Here is a 6,000-nt window from a genome sequence, read left to right as displayed (position 1 = left end):
CTCTCTCTCTCTCTCTCTCTCTCTCTCTCTCTCTCGCTCCAATAATTTCCTCCACACACCCGGCGAGAAGTCAGGAAGGTCCGCTGGATCCTCCCGGTGCGCCGCTCAAAGTTGCGCCGGATTTAAAGGCGCAACTGCCGAGCCCACTTTGTCGGTGTGCAGTCCTGTGGGGTCCCCTTAAAATAATAATATGACCCTAACCCTAACCCGTCTCCACCCGCCAGCCCATCTGATCTGAACACTCTCTTGGGGTGTGGATGGTGTGCAGTAACACCGTGTACTCCCTAAATGAAGGCCCCGGATGACTTTTTCCATGACGGCCAGTTTCATACAAATGTTAGTTCCAAAAGTGAGAACAAAACTGGGCGAAAAAGGCTTTTAAATGTGCTGCTACTTTGGCCTGGAATCACCTTCAAAGGGACCTGAAGTTGTGGAGATTGATGACCCAGGGAGAAATTGAATCCTGTTTTGAAAGTTAGAGATAATGTGTCTCTCTTAACTTGCAATTGCATTCTCTACCCTTGAGTTTATGGTATTTATTTTGATTTGTATTTTATGATGTTATATGTAGTAATAAATAGACGGTTAGAGGTGAAATTGTTCCAGGAGACCTTCACATTTCACCACAGTTCATATCAATGTTTGGAAATTTCTTTTTGGTGTCAGATGCCATTTCAATAAGACAGTTTACTGTTTGAATGTAGATTGTTTGAATTAAACAAAGGCAAAAACCTGAATTCCAGAAAGAGAAAGAGGCAACACAGGCTCTGTTTTATCTCTTGAACTCACTTCTAAAGTTTTTTCCAGCCCAGTAAGGGTAAACACAAGAGTCTTGCTGACAATAATAAAAAGTGCAGGACTGGTGTGCAGAAAATTGGTGTCCCTTAAGAGAAGCCCTTCTAATTTTATACCTTCCAGATTTCATGGCAGCATCTGGTCATTTGGGTCATTTTTCAGAAGCTGCATCAATAGTGGAGGCAATGAAACATTGCTATATAGGTGATAAAAGTTCCTGCATTGTTCTTCTGGGACGCATGTCAGTGTGCAGTAATAGAAGGACCCTGAAATAAGGTCTCCTGTTCAGTCTTCCACCTTTGCTCACTACCTCACCAGGTTTGAGTTGTTGCTAAAACTCAGTTTCAAATTAGTCCAAATTCTATTCTATTCATAATTAGACCCTGCACTGTTCCTTTTCAGGGGGTTCCGCAGATTTTATCTGGAAGTAATTAAACTTGCATGTTAGGGTTGGCGAGCAGTGAAATAGTGCCCTTTAAAAAGAAGCCTCTGTAATTTTACTACATTCACATTTCGCTGCATTTCATGTCGGTGTTTCGCCATTCGAATACCTACTAGACACTACTAGTGTAACACTGTAACGGTCTATCTAAGTAGATAGATGTAGTGTGACAAAGGGGTGAATGCACCAAGCAGGATGATACTCTGCAGGGTTCAGAGTGGGCTGACACCACTGCTTCTATTTCATCTTTGACATATTGTTACAACTTCTAATTGAGGTCTCTGCTTTTTCTCTCTTGCGCCAAGAGTTAATTCAATTAATGTCTTGCTGTCATGATTCTTCTTCTTCCACTATCACTCTCTACTATGATTAGAGAACAAAATGTTCCAACAAACCTTGACCAGATTTCATGTCAGTGGTTGGCCATCACGTTTTTGAAGCTATTTGACTGGCTGAAGAAAAACATTTGAGTGAGCTTACCAACACAAATAAAAACAAGGAGTTAGGTAATGGCTGACTCCACTGGATATTTTATGTGTTGAAAGTCAGCCACAAATTAGTCTCTTCCCCTTCAACAGAGTCAGAAAAGTCTTTTCTCATCTGATAACAACCCCCTGCAGCTTCCTTTCGTGAGAGTGTGTTAGTGTGCAGTGATATACAGGCGGCCCTTAAAAAAGATCCTCTTGTTTTATTCAATTTTTTTCACTCTCGCTCAGTCTCTTGCTTATTTAGAGATGAAGTTGAGCCAAATTTCTCTGCATTTCGTGTCGGCGCCTGACCTCGCTGTCGCTTTTCGGGCGGATGAAACAAATGACAGAGTTAAAAGCTGATTTGCTGATAAATGCAATTCATTTTAATGAGTGCCAAGACATGAATACAGTAAGTGGGATCAGACGCTGCTGTCCATGTAGTAGTCAACTAATGGCTGATTTGACTGCGCGGCTGTTTTATCTGCGGTACTTTGTTAAAACTCACTTCTTGATTAGATCTCTGCTGAGTTTCCCCCCTCTAACAGAACAAAGTCTTCGTCTTGATAGTGTTTGGTTTTTGAAGACTTAAAAAAAAAGAAGGGTGGCAATTTATCTGTGGAGACGAGTGAAGTTGATGTTATCTCCTGAGGGGAGCGACTCTTTGATACGGTCCAATATCAGCCTGGACATTTCACACTGAAGGCCAACAGTTGCTGGATCCTGATCGGGACAAATAGAAAATAGAGCCATCGAGTGATTTTAAAGGTCCTACGCTGTGGCTAAGCCACCGAAAAATATCAGCTGCAAATGATGATCTTATCTCATGAGGCTGCTTAAAGGTGACAAAGGGTTAGGGTTAGTTCTGCTTTATTAAATTGGATTTTGGTTTGCCGCAGCATATGCTGAGATATACGCTTAAGTTATCACAGTATTAAGGAGAAGCTCCTCCGCCGAGTGAATTATTGGCTCGATGGTGCGTGACTGCGAGCTCGAGACTAACGGGCAAGACGGTGTGTAGCGCGTCGAGGAAACCAGCATGTGAGGGGGAAAATGAAAATGAGCGGCAGTTCCTAGCAGCGGCGCACGAGCGCTTGTGCACACATGCACGCGCGCACGCACGCACGCACGCTCACCCACACATCCTTACCTGAGCTCAAAGTTATCGGGGTGCCCTGACCCAGAACACCAAACACAATCAGCGGGGCAGCAGATTCCCATCAGCGCCATGCAAATGAGACGGAGGAGCACAAACACGCTTTTGTTTCAGAGAGTCTTCGGCCCACTCGCTGCAAAGAAACACACACAGAGGCGCCCGCGCCAGCGCTCGGAACACTGCTGCGTTCTCCCTCGCAGACAAAAGATAACTGGGATGGATGAAGGAGATAAGGAGCCTCGCAAGACATATACACATATATATACACATATATAATATGTATAACTATTGAACACACACAAGACATGCACATGCATGCACACGCACGCACACACACACACACACACACACACACACACACACACACTGTTTCGCTGTACGCGAAAACACATGACCATCGGCACACATTTTCACTTGAGCTCACAGTGCCTCTCCCCCGGGGCAAACTTCCAATACTGCCGACTGACAGATCAGCGGATCAGTTTTCAATGTTTTCAAGTCATGCATGAACTTGGTCTTTCCTCTGCACTCTGTGTCTGCAGTATGTAACGCCGCTTGACACATGCACATGCACATCCAGACACCATCGAGACGCACATTTAGGACAGAGGCAGATTTATTTTTACATCTGACATACTTTCCACAAAAAGGCTCGCAAAGTAATTTTATCCATTAGAATTAAAACATATTGAACATGTAGATAAGAGTACGTAACACAGAATGCCAGATGGAAGATTTCTAGAAATCTTACATACAGTATATAATAATAGAACATATATATAATCTTTTTTATGGCAAGGCCACAGAAAGCTTTTTTAAGGAGGGGAAAAAAATCAAACGTGATTGGATGGATTATCTGCATTTTGCATCCAAGTCAACCAATGGGATTCTCTGCTTGGCCTGTATTGTCAAAAACAAACAAACAAACCAAAAAACGCATGTACAGTATGCTTGCTCAAGTATCCCTTTAATTGCTGACCAGCCATGCTGAAAAAAGCGATTTGTTTACATCTCCTTGAGTGCCACAGATATTATCATCTAGGCTTATATTGTTTCCCCTTCTTAATTGCATGTACCTGTTTATGTTTTCCACCATTGCTGTATATTGTTATTGGTGCGCTATACTTTATTACTGTGCTATGAAATCAAGAGCTGCTGAACTGTTTATTGTTATTACAATGGGGACAATTTAGACCTATTCTATTCTATTCTTTCAGTTTTGCCAGATCTCTCACCAAAGACAGTCAGGAGGAAAGTGTTGTTTGTTTTTTAAATATATTCTTTCAATGTGAAACTGCCACCCGGTTCTGATAAAGCAGCTACTACACCAGCATCCATGCTAATGTCTTTGCCAGTATCGTTTACAACTCTGTAATGAGCTGTCGTTTATGGAATCCACTAGAAATAAAAGACTCATTGAAAACGCAGTCTTTTGAGGGTTTGCTGGAGATAAACTATAAATCACAATCAACATAATCTAGTCCTGCATGGTTACGAGAACATCTTGCAATTTTAAAAGCAAATTCTGATCTATATAACAGTGTATGGCAACAATATTTTGGCTTAAATAGGTTGAAAAAGTGTTAAAAAAAATATTGACAGGCGCATTTTTCGAAGAGAAGGACTTGACAGCTTCAACTTCCTTTTCTCAGTGAAAGGTAAAAACCTCAATTAAATAGTAAATCTTTAAAAAGATGGAAGATTAAAAGGTCTCACTAATTGTGAGCATATTCAAGGGACAATTGTACTCTAATAGAATAACTTGAATAGAATAACTTTTCAATTTGCATAGTAATAGTGTGTGACCCACCTGTGATGGGAAAATCCTCAGATTTTTGTGCATTTTATACATTTTGTAAAATAAAATATAATCTTTTCACCTTTCAAATATTCTTCTCTTTTTCTCGTTTTTTCTCTTTGACTGTGATTTTGCCTTGAAGGTGGTTGGAGATTTTTTTCGAGCCCTGTGCAGACAAGCTTTTTGGGCAAACTAAAACAAAATGCTGTTTCCTAACAATTATTGCCGTGCTCCACTAACATAAACCAAAGGGAAGTTTCACAGTAAAAATACTTTCTCCTATTGGCTTCTGTGCATCAGGGCACCAAGTCGGATGCATGCAAACCAGTTTGTTCGTAGTATGAACCCCTTCGTTGCAGTGTCGCACATTTGAGTATTTATAAGCATCTATGACTCACACCACAGCATCCCCCAAGTAGATTTAATCTTCTCTCCGCGGTGCATCAATCGTCTCCATCGTCAACGTCGGGGATGAAAACACAACTCGGGCAACCAAAGAGCCGTCGGCTGAGAACAAGCAGACGCGCACGCAAGAATTCCGACCCGCACCGCACCTCGAGGTTCGACGAGCGAGTTCTTGTATCACGCCCTTGAAAGATCGACTCCTGACTTATGAAGGCTTGCAGAGCTGTAACCTATTATCGGCCTGACATTTCTATAATTGCCTCAAATCTCGGCATCACAGAGAGCCATGGCGCCACCCACCTGCTTTTCTTTTACACGCACGCACACACAGACACACGTGCACACACCTCTCATCATCGCTGCACCATAACTCGACCCCACCTCCGCCACTTGAACTGACTGACTCGCACATGCTCGTCAGAAGAAAAACATTCCTCTGGCGTCAGAGATTGATGACCGTCTTGCAGAGACTCATTTTCTCTTCTCCGAGATGGAACCAACGTATGGAAATGTGACTCTGCGAACGTCTCGGGCTTGACCACACACGTGCATGCATATTTATCATGCGCACACAAACCACATCGTTATGTCGTTTCCCCCTTGTGGGCACTGGCTGGCCGTTTCTGCCAGCTCTGCCCTCAAACGCACTCTGTACCCAGATGTGTGAGGCAGCAGCGGCGGTGGGCTGCTAGCCGTTAATGCCTCGGCTGGTATTAGAGATGGCACTTCCTTAGTTGCACCTGGACAATTACAGCCATAATTTGATAAAAGGGAAGCATTAATGCAGCTGAGGAGATGAGCGCAGTCGGATGGATGTAAGGGAAGAAGCGCCAGGTTGATTCATCCCAGATCCGTGTTCTAATCTTATATCTGAAACACACTGCGGGGATAAGCGAGGGCGACAATTTTCTTTTGTGTCCCAATTCACTGCACGCCT

At 42.9% G+C, this 6,000-nt stretch overlaps 1 protein-coding gene across 4 annotated transcripts in view; it reads right to left on the bottom strand.

Moving 5' to 3' along the window:
- Window positions 1–6,000, bottom strand: part of ptprdb (protein tyrosine phosphatase receptor type Db) — a 164,640-nt gene that overhangs the window by 96,707 nt on the left and 61,933 nt on the right. The gene's annotated exons all lie outside the window — the stretch shown is intronic.

Source organism: Nelusetta ayraudi, unplaced genomic scaffold (assembly GCF_046127955.1).
Source record: "Nelusetta ayraudi isolate G7.1 ecotype Tasmania unplaced genomic scaffold, CSIRO-AGI_Nayr_v1 ptg000004l, whole genome shotgun sequence".
Lineage (NCBI taxonomy): Eukaryota > Metazoa > Chordata > Actinopteri > Tetraodontiformes > Monacanthidae > Nelusetta > Nelusetta ayraudi.
This window is presented reverse-complemented; position numbering and strand designations above follow the sequence as displayed.